We start from the raw sequence: 18,582 nt of genomic DNA on the forward strand, positions 1-18,582 counted from the left end.
GAGGTACTGGAAAAGCACAGCTGGGAAGGGGCAACCGCTTGGAAATCACAGGGACCCTACGCCAATACCAAGGACTTGTGGGTCAGCGGCAGAGACAATCGGTGGAAAGACTGAAATGAAGGCTTAGGCTCTGGCAACAGCCTTAAATCTCCGGGAACACCTGGGAGGTTTGATTATTAAAGCTGCCCTGCCTGCCTAACCACCCACACACACAGCCCACATTCAGGGCAGACAGCACCAGCAACACACCCAAACTTGGTGCACCAATTGGACCCCACAAGAATCAGATCCCCACACACCACAAAGACAAAGTAGGGAAGACCTGACTTGAGGGGAATAGGTGGTTCGCAGATGCCACCTGCTGGTTAGTTAGAGAAAGTGTACACCACCAAGCTGCAGTTCTGTCAAATTAGGGATCAAGTAAAGCAAATCCCAAGAGGCCAAAAACAACAGAAAATTTTAAAGCATATGATAAAACCATATGATATGGAGAACCCAAACCAAAACACCCAAATCAAAAGATCAGAAGACACACAGTACTTGGCACAATTAATCAAAGAATTACAGACAGGCAACAAGAGCATGGTTCAGGATATAAAGGACATATAGAAGACCCTAGAAGAGCATAAAGAAGAAATTGCAAGAATAAATAAAAAAAATAGAAGATCTTAGGGAAATAAGGAAACTGTTGGCCAAATTAAAAAGACTCTGGATACTCATAATACAAGATTAGAGGAAGCTGAACAACAACACAGCCTCCTCGAGGACCACAGAACAGAAAATGAAAGAACAAAGGAAAGAATGGGGAAAAAAATCAAAAAAATCAAAATGGATCTCAGGGATATGATAGATAAAGTAAAACATCCAAATTTAAGACTCATTGGTGTCCCAGAAGGGGAGCAGAAGGGTAAAGGTCTAGAAAGAGTATTCAAAGAAATTGTTGGGGAAAACTTACCAAACCTTCTACACAATATAAATACACAAAGCATAAATGCCCAGCGAACTCCAAATAGAATAAATCCAAATAAACCCATTCCAAGACATATTCTTATCAGACTCTCAAATACTGAAGAAAAGGAGCAAGTTCTGAAAGCAGCAAGAGAAAAGCAATTCACCACATACAAAGGAAACAACATAAGACTAAGTAGTGACTACTCAGCAGCCACCATGGAGCCGAGAAGGCAGTGGCATGACATATTTGAAACTCTGAGGGAGAAAAATTTCCAACCAAGAATACTTTATCCAGCAAAACTCTCCTTCAAATTTGAGGGAGAGCTTAAATTTTTCACAGACAAGCAAATGCTGAGAGATTTTGCTAATAAAAGACCTGCCCTACTTCAGATACTGAAGGGAGCCCTACTGACAGAGAAAAAAACTGAGGGACTTCACCAGCAGTAGATCAGTCCTATAAGAAATACTAAAGGGAGTTGAGCAGGCTGAAAGGAAGGGACACTAAACAATTGACTGAAACTACATAAAGAAATAAGGGGTACCAGTAAAAATCACATGGTAAATATAAATACCAATACTACTGTATTTTTGATTTGTAACTCTACTATTTACTTCCTACAGGATCTAAAATACACAAACTGTAATGATAAATCAGTGGTTTTGGACTCAATGTAAAATATGTAATTTTTGACAAGAACTACATAAAGGTGGGGGAATGAGGGAGTATAGGAACATAGTTTATGTGTCATATTGAAGTTGAGTTGGTATAAAAGAAAAACAAGATTGTTATAGATTTAAGATTTTAAGTTTAAACCCCCCAGTAAACACAAAGAAAGTATCAGAGAATATGACCATAGAGATGAAAAGTAGAGTAGGGGTTCTGAGAAGTGGGGGAAGGGGCAATGGGGAGTTAAGAAATGAGTGTAGGGTTTCTGTTTGGGATTAAGGGAAACTTCTAGAAAGGGATGGTGGGAAGGTGATAGTATTGCAACATTCTAAATGTGATTAATCCCACTAATGGAATGCTAGGGTGGGGGTGGAATGGGAAGATTTAGGCTGTATGTATGTTTCTACAATTAAAAAAAAAACAAAAACAAAAACAGTCTAAATAGATGACAATTAAATGCCAAGGATGATCCTGGATGGGATCTGAGGATGGAGGAGAGGAGGCTCAAAGGGACACAGATGAGACATAAGGGGAAAAAAAAAAAAGGAAATATAGAAAGTAAGCTTTGTCTCAAGGTTGAATTTCTTGAACTTCTTAGCTGTGTTTAATGGGATTGCATAAAAGAATGTTCTTGCTCATGGGAAATGTATATGTGAATTACATTGTGTTTTCATGGATGTGTGCAGCTTCCTCTCACATGTTCAGAAGACAGAGCAAAAGATGATGGATGATAGGGAGGGAGAGAGGGAGGGAGGGAGGGAGGGAAAGAAAGAAAGAAATGGTGGTGTGACAGGATGTTAAAGTTGGTGGATTGGGGTATCAGGGGAGGGGGGTCAGGGTATGCTGGAGTTCTATTTATGGGGTTTGTACTGTCTTTGCAACAGTTCCTGTAAGTTTGAATTTATCTCAAAATAAAATTTCTTATAAAAAAAAATAGAATAGATTCCTTTTACTTGCATAAAAAAAAAAGCAACAAGAGAAATCCTAAAGCAATTCTTGGCCATAATCCAAAAGCCTTTTGATTTCATTTACTCTTATTTTGATTATGTATAAAAGCTTAGAGAACAAAGAAAGTTGTATAAAAAAGACCTAGACTGACTCTAGTTTTAATTCCCATTATTATGGATATATAACAATATTTTCATGTTTTTCAAGCTTAATTGTTCATAATTTATTATTTTGATTTTTGTAATCTTGTGTAGAATTTTGAAATTTTGATACAATAAAAAATGTTATGCCAACTAGGAAAATTCTCCATTATTTCTAATGGTATTTAGACATTGTCCATCTATTCAAATTTCAAAAGATTGAAACCTGTTTAATGATCACTGGATTTTTTTTTTTCAGTGTTTTAGATAATTGCCATTTTGGAGCTATTATTCTCGTGTAGAAAATTAAATGCTGTTTACAAATGCATTCACATTTATTTTCTTTTAAAATGCTGCTTTGAAATAACTTTGCATTGTATGAATGGTCTTGAAAAATAAAGCTGCTGGAGCACAGAAAGGGACATTTCTGACCTGATGTTTTATGTGAAACTTAATGTCTGGCCATGAAGTGCTGTCAGCAAACCCATAATAAGCAACCTAGTACTCCAGTGTATTTGCCACATAGCTCAAGAGAAAAACGCTGCCAAATGATCAGCAGCCCAAAGCCTTGATACACTGTGCCCCTTCACATCATGCTGTGAAATGGCTTTCCTGCTCCAAAAAAAAAAAAAAAAAAAAAGTAACTCAATTATGAAATTCCACTGAGATCCAGATGCAGGAAGATGTGCACCTACACAGGATAATTATCACATGTTGGGCTAAGCAATGGATTGGCTCTTTTAGGGTTTGATGGATTCTGGGACTCTCTTGTAAGAGGCACTGTTCAAAACAACAACAATAATATATCCATCCTAGGATAAAATCTGGGCCTTACACTTTTTAACCATTCATCTGTCTAATTAATTATTTTGATAACCTGATCATACAGTGGAAATATAATTGTGCATCTGCATGAGTGTAAATGTGTGTTTGTACAATACAAATATTGCTTATATATTACAAATGTTAAATTGCCTTAAAAAATGACTGTAAGCACATTGTGGAAATTTCTTTTCCAAAGAGGATCAAAGGACTCAATGTTTCTAGGTAAGTATAATACACATTCGTAGGGCCAGTCATTGGATTAAAAAATACCTCACTATTCTATGCAAACTATTTACTTTCTAACATTGTCACTTAGGGGAAATATTAATAAGGACCTCTTCTCGCAGCAGGAAAGCTCCAAGAGACACCATGTTGGCTAAAAGATGGACAACTTGTGTGTGTGTGTGTGTGTGTGTGTGGTGTGTGATTCTGCAAGTTGACAGGTCTCAGCTGGGAGGTTCTCATTTGGAGTCTCTCATGTAGTAACAATCATCCGATTTTAGTTTCCCCCTGGATTTTTTAAGGAATATTTTTATTTGCAAATATTCCCTTTGTGCTCAGAGTATACAGGAAAAACTAAATATATTTCTCATTCTTGCACATTTATGGAATTCACATTTTCTCGCCAGGCCAAAAGTCCTCCTTATAGACCTACTCTGCTTTGTTTTCCAACTTTAGCTTTCCTTACACCTCCCTCCAAGCAGGCCAGTCTCATAACTGTCCCCCCTCTGTCATTGTCCAGCCACCTCCATTTTCAAACCTTTGTTTACTCCATACACCCTCATGGATTGCCATCTCCTCTGCAATCCTAAATTGGGTTGATTCCAATGCCTTTTACATATGATAGTTTGATTTCATGAAAAGATTACCGACTAACCCAGTCAATACCAATTCTTTCCATAATGCTTTTTTCACCCAAGCAGAATTCTGGTAGACAGAGTTCTAAGATGGCCCCAAGATTCCCACTTCCTGTACAATCTCCCCCCAGTGAATGCAGAATATCTGTGAATATTATGGGGCATCGTTTCTGTGATTATGTTTCTTTATATGGTGTGATAGGTTGAATTATGTACCCCAGATAAAAATACAGTCCTACTCCATTTCTGTGGACATGAATCCATCCTAAACTGGACCTAAACATGTTATTTTTAGTTAAGGTATGGCCCAGCTGAATGAGGTTGGGCCTTAATCCTATTCCTGGAGGCTTTATAAAAAGAAATCCACATAAGGAGCAAGAAGCTAAAAGTCAACTGAACCCAGAAGAGGGGACATCACCATGTGACGAGAAAGCCAAGGAGCCCCAAGGATTGCCAGCCCACCAATTTGCTACTGACCCCAGGAGGAAGCAGCCTCCAAACCATGAGCCAAAAAATTGCTGTTGTGTGAGCCAACCCTTTGTGTGGTATTTGTCACAGCAGCCAGGAAACTAAGACATATAGTAGAAAGGGATTTTGCAGATTTAATTAAGGTCCCTACTCAGTTGCTGGGGAGTTAATCAAAAGAGAGTATCCTTGGTGGGCCCAACCTAATCAGGGGAGCACATAAAAGAGAAAAGACACATCAGCAGTCTCACCTGCTGGCCTAGAGGAAAACAAACAGCCATGGTATAAACTGCCTCTGGAGGGTGATGTGAGAATTCCATCAGGTTCTTCCCTGTTGGTGATCCCAGTCAACAAGCCAAGAAAATAGGGACCTCAGTTCTGCAACCACAGGGAGCTGAATTAGCCAACCTGAATGAGCTTGGGAGAGAACCCAGAACTCCAGATGAAACTGCAGCCTTAGTCAACGCCTTGATTTCAGCCCCTTCAGTCTTGAGCAGAAGGCCCAGTTATGATGTTGCTGGACGTCTGACCTATAGAAATGGTGAGTTATAAATGGTGGTTAACTTGCAAAATTTAGTATAATCTATTATGTGGCAATAGAAAATGAATATAACCCTTATATTATACTCTACAAAATTTACGTTTTATTTTGCTCTGATGGACAAATGCTCAGTTTTTATGTAGACTCTTTATTCCTAATAAAATAAGGTACAGTAAATTGGGATATGAATGTTTTTAAAAGTTAAGAAACACCCAACAAATTGTAAGGACTTATGGCCAGTTTACTAATTTTGAACCACAGTTTGGTGGAACCGGGTAGTTATGAAGAATAGTGATTAATAATAATGGTAAACAACTATTTATTTCATACCTAATACGTAAAACTTCTCATTTAAACCTCACGTTTATTTTCATTATCCTCATTTAACAGATGAGTAAATATCCTTAGAAAAATGAAATGACTTGCCAAAACTCACACAGTCTCTAAGTGATGGCACTGAGTGTTGAACAAGGCAGCCTGACTCGAGAGACTGGCTTTTGATCGATACCTCCACACTCTTGTGATTTTTTTAAACAGGAAGGGTCATTTTTTTAAGGAGAAAACCAGGAAGATTACTACATTTTGGACACAGTGTAAAATTCATCCAAAACAACCGAATTCAATATTCTTAAATATTTGAGAACATGATGCATTAAGGGTCAGGCCAAACTCAAAAATGTACCAACCAGTTACGTAAGTTCTTTACACGTACCCCACTGCCAATGACCATAAACCGGATAATCCCAATCTACAATTTGATTGAACTACTAATATAGTTAAATAGCAGTTCTAAAGATTAGTATAACTTAATAGAAATTTATAGATAATTTAAATTAAGACCCTCAATGTCTGAAGATGGTGGCATAGAGAGGAGTGGAAGCTAAGTAGTCCCCCTGGAACAACTACAAAAAACCAGACACAACTAGTAAATAATCCAGAATAACTGCGGGGGGACAAACGAGACCATCCACTCATCATACACCAACCTGAATTGGGAGGAATGCCCGAGAACACAGCATAAAATCTGTAAGTAAAACCTGCAGATCCAAGTTGAAAGACCCCCTCCCCCATAGCCCGAGCTGCAAAGCCTCGTGGTGCCAGAGAGAAGCTCTCTCCCAGCAAGCGAATATAGCTCAGCTGAGCTCCAACTGGGGTTTCAAGTAGCGAGTGTGAACTGCTCACTACAGGTACGCATCCCCAAAAAATAGACAGAGGCTTTGGGTGACAACTGACCTTGGAGAGCCTGAGGGTCACCTTGGACTGGGTCTGAAGGGGACTATCTGTTTCTTTTTCAGCTCAGTGGAGAAAGCCTGAGTCATTTTCAATTTCCAGGGCTGGGACTCAGAGAAGGGTGGAGACAGCACAAGCAGAGAGAGAGACCACTGAAATGCTAATGACCTCCACATGGGGGCTCTGTCTTCTCTAGGAGGAAAGGAGTGGGGCCCTTTCCATTCAGAACCAGACCCCAGAGCCTGGGGGAACACGGCCATACCTCCTCACACCAGTCAAGAATTATAGGCTAACAGGCATCACATGCTGGGCAGAAAAGCACAGTGACCTGAGGCATCAAAGGGTGGAGCAATTTTCTAAGACACACCCTCAGGGAAAACAGATACTGAATATTTCTTCCCTCTGGGACCTGAGCCTATTCTGGTCTGGGAAAAACTGATTTGGATAACCAAGGAAACCATGCCTAGACAACAGAAAATTACAACCTACACTAAGAAAAACAAAGTTATGGCCCAGTCAAAGGAACAAACGTACACTTCAACTGAGATACAGGAATTTAAACAACTAATGCTAAATCAATTCAAAAAGTTTAGAGAAAATATTGCAAAAGAGACAGAGGCTGTAAAGGAAACACTGGGCACATATACGGCAGAAATCAAAAGTTCAAAAAAACAACTAGTAGAATCTATGGAAATGAAAGGCACAACACAAGAGATGAAAGACACAATGGAAACATACAACAGCAGATCTCAAGAGGCAGAAGAAAACACTCAGGAACTGGAGAACAAAACACCTGAAAGCCTATACGCAAAGGAGTAGATGGAGAAAAGAATGAAAAAATATGAGCAACGTCTCCGGGAACTCAAGGATGAAACAAAGTACAATAATGTACATATCATTGGTGTCCCAGAAGGAGAAGAGAAGGGAAAGGGGGCAGAAGCAATAATAGAGGAAATAATTAATGAAAATTTCCCATCTCTTATGAAAGACACAAAATTACAGATCCAAGAAGCACAGCGTACTCCAAACAGAAGAGATATGAATAGGCCTACGCCAAGACACTTAATAATCAGATTATCAAATATCAAAGACAAAGAGAGAATCCTGAAAGCAGCAAGAGAAAAGCGATCCATTACATACAAAGGAAGCCTAATAAGACTATGTGCAGATCTCTCAGCAGAAACCATGGAGGCAAGAAGGAAGTGGTGTGATATATTTAAGATACTGAAAGAGAAAAACTGCCAACCAAGAATCCTATATCCAGCAAAGCTGTCCTTCAAATATGAGGGAGAGCTCAAAATATTTTCTGACAAACAGACAATGAGAGACTTTGTGAACAAGACACCTGCCCTACAGGAAATACTAAAGGGAGCACTACAGGGTGATAGAAGACAGGAGTGTGTGGTTTGGAACACAATTTGGGGAGATGGTAGCACAACAATGTAAGTACACTGAACAAAGGTAACTATGAATACAGTTGAGAGAGGAAGGTGGGGAGCATGTGAGACACCACAAGAAAGGAGGAAAGATAAAGACTGGGACTGTGTAACTTGGTGAAATCTAGAGTATTCAACAATTGTGATAAAATGTCCAAATATGTTCTTTTACGAGGGAGAACAAGCAAATGTCAACCTTGCAAGGTGTTAAAAATGGGGAGGCATTGGGGGAGGGATGCAATCAGCATAAACTAAAGACTGTAACGAATAGAATCATTGTATTATGCTTCCTTTAATGTAACAAAGGTGATATACCAAGGTGAATGCAGATAAGAGGGGGGGGATAGGGGAGGCATGTTAGACACTTGACATTGGTGGTATTGTCTGATTCTTTATTCTACTTTGATTTGGGGTTGTTTTTCCTTTTGCTGCTTCCTAGCTGTTATTTTTTTTCCTCTTTCTTTTGCCTCTCTGCCTTCTTTGACTCTCCCTCCTGCCTTGTAGAAGGAATGTAGATGCCCTTATATAGATAGTGGTGAAGGTGATGAACACATAAATGTATGACCATGCAGAGAATCATCAATTATTTACTTGGGATGGAATGTATGGTTAGTGAACAAAACCATACTAAAAAAAAAATGGGTTGATGACAAAACCTCGAGGACAATATACTGAGTGAAAGAAGCCAGACACATAAGGACAATTATTGCAGGGTCTCACTGATAGGAACTGATTATAATATGTAAACTCATAGACATGAAATATAAGGTACCAAGATATAGGACGAGGCTTAAGAATGGAGAATGGTTGCTTAGTATGAGCAGAATGTTCAATTAGGATGAACTTAAATGTTTGGAAATGAATGGGGTATTGGTAGCAAGATGTGAGAATAACTAACAGCGCCGAATGGTGTGTGAATGAGGTGGAAAGGGGAAGCTCAGAGTCGTATATGTCACCAGAAGGAAAGTTGGAGGTCAAAAGATGGGAATGTATAAAACTGAATCCTATGGTGGGCAATGTCCATGATCAACTGTACAAATACTAGAAATCGCTTCCATGAACCAGAACAAATGTATGACAATACAATTAGAAGTTAATAATAGAGGGGCATATAGGGAAGAAATATATACCTATTACAAACTATATACTACAGTTAGTAGTATTTCAACATTTTTTTCATAAACAGTAACAAATGTACTATATCAATACTACGAGTCAACAATTGAGGGGGGGTGGTTAGGGATAGGGGAGGATTAGAGTTTCCTTTTCTTTTTTTCTTTTTTCATCTTTCACTTTATTTCTTGTCTGGAGTAATGAAAAGTTTCTAAAAATTGAACAAAAATTAAGTGTGATGGATGCACAGCTGTATGAGGGTACCCAGGGGCAAGTGATTGTACACTTTGGATCTTTGGATAATTGTATGGTATCTGAACAATCTTAATAAAAATGAAAAAAAAAATTAAGACCCTCATTATATACATTAGTGATATGAATCTTAGGAGACAGAGTAACTTGCTCAAGATTAGCTAATTTTCCTTCTCAATTAACACTGCCCTCAAGAAAGAACAAAATGGAAATGAAGACACAAGATTCAAAGTCTACTCATCACCCTGGAATCACCTTTAGGTGTTTTTCTTCAAGATTGAATGTAAGTTTCCTTCCCTGCCATGTGCAGAATCATGGTCAGTTGTAACATTCAGGTTCACGTGGGCAGCTGCAGGCCAAGCCTATGGGAGCTGTGTAAAATCAACAGAGTAACAACAGAAAATAGGAACCAGGCAAAAAATATGAGTTAGTTCCAAGGTCATAGAATGCAATACACTAGTGAAAAACAAGACAAAAACCTAAATCAGAAAGTCTCATAAAGGTCAGATCAGTGTCAAATGAATATAGAAGTCTAGCTAGAGCAGGGATAACTCTGAGTGAGCAGTTTCATTGAGAGTCTCTACTGTATGGTATCTCTGTTTTCTAGCTCTGAACTTGCAGAACTTAGAGGGATTTCAGACTGACTGATAAAATCTAATATTTGTTAAGAAATAGGAAATCGTTGAATTTTCAAATCTAGCCATATCTTCAGAGCCCACACATATTAAATCATTACTTCAATGATTGTGTATGGGAATCCAGATATTACTTAAACTGTAATGCTTTTAGTTTCCGGGAATTTTCTGAAGAGTTACAGATACTTCCTGACGATATTTCAGTTAGCATAGCTTCTGCTGTATACACTCCACAACATACCCACACACCTATGCACAATTTCTCTCCAGCTCCTCTGGCAATCCATCAGAAAATAACCAGCAAGGACAGGTGGTGTACAAGTCACTTCCAATATTCTCAACCACTGTATCTTTTTGGATGGTGAGTGCTTTGACAGATATGCCCAAAGTGCAATATTATGAATGCCTATTCAATAGGGTCAGTTATTGACTACAAGTCATAGCAAGCATGTGCTAAATCCATCCCAATAATTTTTCTGCTCAAATCAATGATCATTGGCTGTTTAAAACAAAGATCAATAGTTGTGACAGATTTCAATGCCATTCTAGGAATTTATATTAAAACAAACAGCACTCATATTAAACTTGACCCTGTGGCATAGAAGACAGATAATCAATACCCTTATATCCCTGCTTGGACTAAATTTTCTTCTTCGAATATGCTAATTAAAAGTCAACCATAGTGCTAATATTTTCTAGATAATTTAGATAATCTTATAAAAGGTACAATAAATTCTAATGTAATGAACACTTTTGTTAAAAATTAGCATCAAATTGAGTAACACTCAAAAAACCCAATTGCCAATAACATCTCTGTTCATGAGAATTACTTACTGTAGCCCCAAAAGCCAAAACTATGTCACAATTCTCTTTGCTTTTTGTTGCTATTATCTATTAACATTGAAGTAGTACAAATGTGTGTTTATGTGTGTGCATGTATGTGTGTGTTTAAAATGCACCAGCTCCAAATATGGAATATTTGGAGGTTATTTTGTACTTTGGATAATGTGTAGGTAGAAAAGCAATTTAAAGCAATAGAATGAGTTATTTAATGTCAGTATAGCTTTCAATGTGACTCAAACTAAATGATTTTTTGAGGGGAAAAATAAATGTGTTGAGCTCCATCAGATGTGTACTCAATTCCACACTGTAAATAGTATTTTTTTAAAAAAATTTTGCTTTAGAAGTTGAAAAAGTAATTACTCGGCAACTACAGAACTGTTGCCTTTTAAAAGATGCATGTATAATTTGGCCTTGGACCCAGCAGAAAGTAGTGGAGATACAAAGAAGAGTAGTGGGAAAGATTATACACATAGAGATCAGAAATATCCAGATCTAGATGAAATGGGAAAAACATTGAAGACATACTGAATGAAAAAGGAATAAAATCTTGTCATAGGTGCTTTAAGGAATTCATGACAAATTAGAACTACAAGTAATCCACTCTAGTGTTTCTTGGACATTTCCAATTGACCTACACCCCTGATGGGTTTTTACCATTTGATAAATATACTCATTGGCAAGCCAGCCTTTTTCCTTCCTTTCATTGCTGGCCTCTTCCTCCTCCTGCTTTTTTCCAGTGAGTTCCAAACTATGAATGCAACAGTTTGTTTCCCATCCCTCCTTTTAAAAAATTTAGAGAAGAGCAAGGGTCATATAATTGCAATATATATGCAACCTCTCAAGCATCCATCCTTAAATTCATTGGGGTCATTCATTCATTCAGCAGGTATTGATTCAACACGTACCAAACGTTATGCACTATTCTAGGCACTGGGGAAACAAAAAGAAATAAAACACCCGAGAAACTTTGTTAAAGGAACCTACCTGCAACTCTTTCAGCCAAGCCATCCTTACCAAATTCTGTACCAGTTCAGTTATCTTTATTGTTTACGAAAATTCACTGTATGAGAGATTCATTCTTCTTTTAAACTGTAGCTTCCAATATCTTTAGTTTTGACACTCCAGGCACTATTTTTCATATAACTTGAGGCTGCTTCCATTTTCCTCTGAGAATTTCCAGTGATTTAACCTTAATTTTTTTACTTCTTTCAAAAAAACAATCTATTAGACAAATGACAACTGCTTCTGTGCCTTCAAAAAAATGTTACTGAGAACCTTCTAGATTAAGGCACAGCTCGAAGCAGTAAAGATAAGAAATGAACAAAGCGAACAAAGATCCTTGCTTCCCAGAGCTTACAGTTGTTTTTATATACTTTTTTCTTTGACACATGACTAACTGCAAGTAAAGTAAAACTGTGTTAATTGGGTCCCCCCAAAAAGACTTGCTTATTTCCTAACTCCCAGTACCATGAATGTGACCTTATTTGGAAAAAGGATCATTGCAGAAGGAATTAGTTATTTCCTCATAATTAATATGAGATTATAGTAGAGTAGAGTGGGCCCTTAATCCAATATAACTGATGTTCTTCTAGAAGGGGAGAAGAGACACAGAAAAGACACAGAAAGAAGGCAGTCATAGGATGGTGGAGGCAGAGATTGAAGGGCTGCAGCTGCCAGCCAAGGACTGCCAAAGATGGCTGGCAAACCAGCAGGAGCTGGAAGAGGCAAGAAAGGATTTTATCCTGGGGGTTCAGAGGGAACACGGTCCTGCCAACACATTCGGTTCAGACTTCCAGCCTCCAGAACTCTGAGACAGTACATTTCTGTTGTTTTAAGCCACCCAGTTTGGGGTATGTTGTTACAGCAGCCCTAGAAAATGAAGACAGTGTACCTGTCTCTAGAAAATTTGCAATGCTTATTAAGAGAGCTTTGTCAGAGTAGACTTGTCAATTACCAGAAAAATACATTCTTTGTGATTCCAGATTATAGGAAAACTGAATTTAAAAGGCAAAATAAAAATCCTAACCAGACTCCAAATCTTTAAGTATACTTACAGTGGACTACTTAAAATTACCTTAAAATTACAATATTTAATCATGAGAGATAATTAAAAGATGAGGTGGAAAAATATTTTAAATAAGATAGAAATCTAACTTAAAATTAAATGATCAAAAATATGTCATCACTGAATTCTTCTCTTCATGTTCCTCACATGTCATTTCCCCCAGTAAAGTTTCTCTTCTATTCATCTCTCACAAGACAAGGAATTATACTCCACTCTCAGTGCAATGCTTTTATGGCTCCCAAAATTTAATAGAAAGTAAGTCTCAATTTTTATATGTATAACTATGTATACTTGGCCTCAATTCTGCCTCTTCTTCACTGGTGATCATTCTATTCCCCAGAAAAAAATTGGTTCCAAAATTCCAGGGCAGGGAATTGCAATGAGAAGAGACTTTTTTTTTTTTTTTGGTGGTATCTCTATGTTGATATTTTATCTAATTCCTATTTCTTTCCTTAGAAATTCAAAATCATTCATCCATACAACATAAATCAGCACCCACTGATTGCCATGTAAAATGTTAGGCCTTTGGGAATATAAAATGATGAACAGGCAGTATTTGGAGTGTAGCATAGCAGAGACCAGGGTCAAAAATCATATATTTATAATAAAATACAATAAACTTTAATAGAGGTAAATAAGGGTTTAGAGAGTCAAAAAATGGCATTTAGAGTCAACATGAAGAATGGGAGAAATGCTGACAAAATGAAGGTTTGAATACTATTTTGATCAGTTAGCTTAATTTGAAAGCTTGGGTGTGCTGTAAATAGATGTTGTAACACAAACCTACACAATTTATCTCAAAATCAGTTTTGTACTTGTAAAGCATGGGATGTTTAATTTAGAGCAAAATAGATTCTGATTTTATTTTTGTTCCAAACTAGCTAAAAGAGAAGGGATATGGATGTTATAGTAAAAATAGAAAGGATTAGCATTTTGCATTTTTAATGTGTTTTCACATGCCTCTAGTCAACTTGTCTCCCAGAACTGGCCATGTGATTTCCTTAAACTTGAACTTATCTTGCAGGTGTGAACCACCTTTCCATTTGAAAACTGTGATGATGCTGTCCCTGTTTCACTCATATTTCTCACTACCATACCACCTCTAGAATACAGGTTTTTATTCTTTCTTTTCTACTCACATTGAATAGGCCAGTCTGCCTGATGTGCCTCTCTCTGGGCCATGGGCAAAGCCTCCAGTGTTATTCGCGAGAGCTGCCATAGGAAGGGCTTCTGGGGCGTGACCACTGGGAGCTCGTGCATGGCCTGACTCGGGAGTGGGCATAATGTAAGTGGCCCACCGAAGCACCCTTGTCAGTGTGGTGGGGAAGGTGCAGTGGAGAGCTTTCAGAGGGATGTCTTCCCAGGAGATGATGGGCCCAGAGGGGCTTCCTGATTTGGGGGGAAAGGGAAGCCTGGGAATGGGCTAGCAGGTACTTGATATGGACTTGGACTACTGCTTCCAGGCTTTCTATTTTCAATTTTTCATATATGTACCCCTTTTGCAAAACATTTGCTTTTTACTATATGTGATGCGGTTATTTAATAAATTTCAACTAACCATGACAGGTATATTGTTCCCACATTTTTCCAGCCTCTTCTGTAAAATTTTATGAATCAAACATTGTGAGTCAAAGGAGGAAGAAATATTCACTATCTAGTTTAACCCTGTGACTTTACACAGCAGAAAAATAAAACACAAAGAGGTAAACGGCCACACGGAATGGGATAAAAGCCAACACCAAGGAACAAAACTCCGCCCAGACTTAACCCTCCCTGCACTGCCTGACTGAGATAACTTCACATTTTCTGGAAGATTCCTTTATCAACATTACTTTAGGGATGAATAGAAACAGTCTCAATTTTCAACCAGATAGGGATGTCTGAATGACTTTTACCTGCATGAGGTATGAATAGACTTGCCACAAAATTTAAAGGATATGCAACATGTTGGATTTTTCAGCAGCACTTCATGTAAGAACGGTAAATGGAGTACCACATATATGGAAACGAACGTTAATAAGCCATAGATTTACTTAACCCAGCACAAATAAAGGACGTCAAAGTTTCATAAGAAATCTTACAAGAAATTTTGACAGCCTGTGGACTAATAATGCCATCTGGTGGCCCAATTAAATAAATACAAGGAAAGTTTCTAGGTACACGCACACATATAAACTTTGTGTGCATATTTTATGTTAGGAAAGTAGTAAAGGGATTATAGTAAATTTTCTTACGTGAATTCACAGTAAAGTAACATATGTAATTTAAGCCTATAAAGATACCAGTTTCCACGAGCTCTCTTCCCACATAAATCTAAACAAGGGCCACTAATAATTAGTACCAGATACCTCAGCTGTCATTTACACAGGATAAATTTAAACAAATTGCCTAATTTCTCTGAGCCTTATATAATTTACATATGCAATATCAGTTAATTCTCTCAAGAGGACACTGAAAAGGGCATATTAATATTCTCATATTTTAAAATGAGAAATCAAATTCATCTTGAAACAAATTCAGCATTCATTCTACAGCAATTAATATTCCCTGCCCTACTAACCATTTGAATGTTATTTCACTTAATAGAATTTTGGCAAGATGGCACAAAAAGATCCATGCTCCTTAATGTACTTTGAAATTTTCATATAGAAAGAGCACAGCTTATTTCTATTTTATTTTATTTTACATAGACAAAACCTGTATGAAGGAAGTGTTTTCTAAAATAATGTTGTCACCAAATCAGATTTGACCTCCATGTGGACACAGACTAGACTATTTTTCAGCCAGTATGAAGGTTCAATAGGAAAAACATGGCATCTTACTGAAAACCAAAACTAAGAAGGAAACTAAAGATGGATGGAAGAGTGGGAAACCGGTATCTGTTCTGGCCTGAGCAGGGCATTTGAGATGATTTGAGTCAGTGGAACCTGAATGACGCATTTTGTCCTCTGCCCCAGGGTGTTTCTAACTGTTCCGAGAGGAGAGCAAGTGTCCCGTCTGGCTGGGTTGCCAGGAGTCAGACAGTGAGGGGCAGCAGGGAGAAGGGCTAACCACCCCTTCCTAGCATTTCTCTCTATTTTTAAATTTCTGGTTTAACTGAATCTAACACATCTAACACAATCTAACTCATCCTTTTTAGGTGCACATTTCTAGGAGTTTCTGTTGTATCAAAACGACTCCTGGTGCCTGTTGTGGTCAATCCCTTCCCATGACCCTCACGCTCTGGGAACCACTGCTATAACTTTTGTTCTTATCATTTCATCTTTTCTAGGATGTTGTATAAAGGAATGAAAGAGAATATAACTTTTCATGCTTGGCTTCTTTCCCATCTGATAATGCTTAAGAAATTTGTTCCTACTGTTTCTTGTATCAGTGGTGTGTTACCTTTGCTTGTTGACTAGTATTCCATCGTATGGATGTACCAAAATTTATGTATCCATTCATATTTAATGAATAGGTTATTTTCAGTTTGGGGCTATTATAAATAAAGCTGCTAAAAATATTTGCAAACAAGCTTTTTTGTGGATAAACATTTTGACCTGGGAAAATTATCTAGAGATGGGATTGTTAAATCACATGGTAAATTTATTTAAAAATAGAAGAAACTGCCAAACTGGTTTCCAAAGTGATCGTTTTACTTGGCATTCCCACTAGCAATATTTGAGAGTTCCTCTTGCTTCACATCTTCTCCAGGATGTGGTATTGTCCTCCTGTATTTCTGAAAAAGTTTGTGAGGAATTGGTGCCATTTTTGTTTTTACTTGTGGATACAATGTACCATTGATGATATTTGGACCCAAAATTTTCTTTGTGTGGAGATTTTTAAATTACAAATTCAATTTCTTTACTCATTTTATATATTTTTTTTAACTTCTTAAATCAGTTTTGGTCACTGTCATCTTTCTAGAGATCTGTCCATTTCATCTAAGTTCTCTAATTTATTGACCTAAAGTTTTTCATAATATGCCTTATAATCCTTTAATTTTCAGTCAGGGTGGTAGTGATGGTCCTCCTTGCCTGAATCTATTGGTTTTGATAACTGGATAGGTAGAAAATACTCAATTAATCCTTCAGCAAAAAAAAAAAAAAAGAAAAAAGAAAACTTAATATGGACTTCAGTAGCTAGAAAAATGTTTATTATGATCATTTCACTCAAGCAGCCTTGAGTTATTTTAAGCCTAAAAGCCCTTTTTTAAATACCTTGATGTGGTTGAAATAGCTTGCTGTTAATTTAATCTCAAAAATTTACTCTGTTCCTTTTCTGTAATAGTCATAAAATCCTCCCTTGCTCTGCTTGCAGGAATGAAACATCCTATGAACTAATGTCAGCACTGTCCTCCCTTTGGAAGGACAAGATCAAAAGCCCAAATAGTCAACAACAAGAAGGGCCTACAAGATAACAGGACATGCTGACCAAACAGCTTTTCCGCTTTATTCTTTTTTCCCTTCTGCTTTCTTCTGGCTCCTAGCCATTTCTTTGTCTGTTTCGGTTATATACGCCAAAACCAGCCTTCTCACTCTGAACTGGTCTTGGAAAGAGTTTTTTTCTCCTCTAGTTCCTTTTTGATGCATCTTCAATAAACTCACCTTATCACCAAGGCAAAGAGACGTGTTCCTCTGTTTGATGTGGGATCAAGTGGGCCTGACTGTTTAGGACTGTGTTTTCTGATGGTAACAGATTGTCTATTTTCTCTTATTATTATTATTATTTTTTTGGTCAGTTTATCTAAGACTTTGTCAATTTACTGATTGATAACTCACTTTTGGTTACAATGATTTTTCTCTACTGTTTTTCTACTTTCTATTTCATTGATCTATTCTTTATGATTTCCTACCTTCTGCTTGCTTTGGGTTTAGGTTTTTAGTTTTCTTATTTTTCTAGTTTTTAAAGTGGAGGATCAAGTTTTTGACTTGAGATATTTCTTCTTTACTGATATAGGAACTTTGACATTATACATTCCCTCTAAGTCCTGCTTCATTTGACTCTCATAAATTTTGATATATTTTGGTTTCATTTCATTTAGACCAAAATATTTTTTTTGGCTTCCATTGTGATTACTTTGTATCAATTCTAAATATTTGGGATCTTCCCCTCTTTTGTTATGGCTCTCTATTTTAATTCCATTACGGTCATAGTATATATTTTCTGTCATTTCAATCTTTAAAATTTATTGAAACTTGTTTTGTGACCCAGAATCTAGCCTGTCCTGGAGATTGTTCCATGTGCCCTTTAAAAGAATGTCTATCCTGCAGTCATTGTGTGGGATGTTTATAAATTTCAAGTTAGGTAAATTTGTATTTTGTTTTTGCTGTTTAAGTCTTGCTGATTTTCCTTCTAGTTTTTCTATAAATTATTGAGAATGATGCATTGAAATTTCTAATTATTTGTGTTGAATTGTCTATATATCCTTCCAATTATCTCAGTTTTTTAATGTATGTTGCAGCTCTGTTGGGGTCATATACATTTATAATTTTTATATCTTTTTGATGTATTGACCTATTTGTCATTATAAAATGTACCTCTTTTGTCTCTAGTGATATTTTACAGCTTAAAGTATATTTTTCTGATCTTAATACAGCTACTCAAACTCTCTTATAGTTACAGTTTGCATAGT

The 18,582-nt window shown here is 37.1% G+C and overlaps 1 long non-coding RNA gene across 1 annotated transcript in view; it reads right to left on the minus strand.

The window, feature by feature from the left end:
- Positions 1 to 9,759: 9,759 nt before the first annotated feature.
- LOC119511163 overlaps positions 9,760 to 18,582 on the minus strand; it is a 67,128-nt gene continuing 58,305 nt past the window's right edge. Inside the window, exon 3 of the long non-coding RNA XR_005212165.1 lies at positions 9,760 to 9,796. This is a non-coding gene — a long non-coding RNA (uncharacterized LOC119511163). The remainder of the gene's footprint in view (positions 9,797 to 18,582) is intronic.

The sequence above is a fragment of the Choloepus didactylus genome, chromosome 16 (genome assembly GCF_015220235.1).
Source record: "Choloepus didactylus isolate mChoDid1 chromosome 16, mChoDid1.pri, whole genome shotgun sequence".
NCBI classification, from domain to species: Eukaryota; Metazoa; Chordata; class Mammalia; order Pilosa; family Megalonychidae; genus Choloepus; species Choloepus didactylus.